The following is a 1,757-nucleotide window of genomic DNA, read 5'->3' as shown; positions in this document are numbered from 1 at the left end:
AATCGATTGTCTTCATTCACTGTTGTTCTTAAGGCTTGCATCAAGTTAACCACTTAGTGCCTGATTTTAGGTTTAATCTATTCATCAAAAGTGTTATAGGTTGCTAGACATAACTTGAATGAGCATTGCATCCCTAATCAGCGAAAGTAGATATTAGGGTGTTTTGTGAACATATCGGACTTGATCTCTATTGCTTGCTGTCGCATCTTGATCCAAACGAGAGTTTAGGTATCAAGATCGATCAGCATAGGGGGCAGTTCCACGACAGTGGGCTGTTCTACTTGAGTGATCCGAGTTCTAGACTGGTCTTTAATCAAACTTGAATAATTGTTTGGGTCACACTTGTTTAACCCCCGATCAAACCACCCTAGGCTAGCATTTTAGTTATTTGAATACTTTAATTAATCTTGTTACTTGTTTCTCACGAAACCCTCAAATCTTAAAACCCCCCATATTGTTTTAGCTAAGTATTGATCCCATAAAGATAAAGTGTAACCGTTGGTCTCTGTGGATTCGATCCTAAAGTGCTACATCGACATACCATTCGATTGTGGTAGTGTGCACATTAGGTTATTTGGTGTGCGTATACACGTAATATCAAATTGGCGCCGTTGCCGGGGACCATCTTTTTACCTTTATTTTTCGGTTATTTATTTAGTCTAAGACCTCTAACTTGCCTTATCCTTTTTGTTTCAGCTAATGTTCCAGGTGCATGACCAGTAGACATACTCGGAGAAACGCACAAGAAGAGTTAGCTACATTTACCAACCAGGAGCTAGCAAGGTTAGAAAGAACAAATCGTCAACAGCCAAGGCAAACCGACACCACTATGGGTGATCACGCCAATCAAGAGCAACTCACTGCTCAGTTGCAACAGATGCAACAACAGATGTTTCAAATGCAGCAGACCATCCAAGCTCAGCAGGATGCTGCTGAACAGACTGCTCTCGCGCGGCAGGAACAACAGGCGCAGACTGTTCCAATCGGGCAAAGAAACCTTCCTTGCAACATCCCTACTACGCGCTCTGCCATTGTTCCTCCACCCTGCACCAGGCAGGACTTCGAGATCAAGCCTTTTTTGATTGGTCTAGTACAGAGAAAGGTGTTCTCTGGTCTCTCTACAGAAATTCCAATGGAGCATATTGAGAGCTTCGAAAAAGTCTGCAGTTTCACTCGCGCGAATGGTGTTCCACCAGATTACATCAGGTGCATGTTATTCCCATTCTCTCTTGACGGAAAAGCTGCACGGTGGTTGAACTCTCTCCCTACTGGCTCTCTCACTTCATGGGAACAGGTCCGATCAGCTTTTCTAAGCCATTTCTACTCTAAGGCGAGAACAGCTGCATTGAGGAACAAGATCACCTCCTTCAAACAGCTCACTGATGAGCCTTTCTGCGATGCATGGGAGCGCTTCAATGACTATCGCAGAGAATGTCCTCACCATGGATTTGATGATGATTATCTCCTGGACATTTTCTATGATGGAGTGGACTGGAAATACCAAGGTGCTCTAAACTCCGCGAGCAATGGAGATTTCATGACTCAAACCACTGCTGGAGCGTTTAAGCTGATTGAGAACATGTCTGCTAGCTCAGCTAATAAGAAAGAGGAGAGTGATTGCTCCATGAAAGGGAACAGTTCTGACGCCCAGAAAATAGATGAGCTGACTGCCAAGGTTGATCAGCTACTGAAAAACAACCAAGGGCACGTCTTCAGCATGGAGCAAGCTACGGCAGGGCATATTCAGAACCAGAACA

At 44.2% G+C, this 1,757-nt stretch overlaps 1 non-coding gene across 1 annotated transcript; it reads right to left on the bottom strand.

Annotated features, from left to right (window-relative positions):
* Positions 1 to 1,342: 1,342 nt before the first annotated feature.
* Positions 1,343 to 1,449, bottom strand: LOC125578717. Its single transcript, XR_007316800.1, has one exon. It is a non-coding gene; the product is annotated as a small nucleolar RNA R71 (small nucleolar RNA).
* Between the last annotated feature and the right edge of the window lie 308 nt (positions 1,450 to 1,757).

Source organism: Brassica napus, chromosome A9 (genome assembly GCF_020379485.1).
Source record: "Brassica napus cultivar Da-Ae chromosome A9, Da-Ae, whole genome shotgun sequence".
NCBI classification, from domain to species: domain Eukaryota; kingdom Viridiplantae; phylum Streptophyta; class Magnoliopsida; order Brassicales; family Brassicaceae; genus Brassica; species Brassica napus.
Note: the sequence above shows the minus strand (reverse complement) of the source record. Positions and strands in the feature narration are given on the sequence as shown.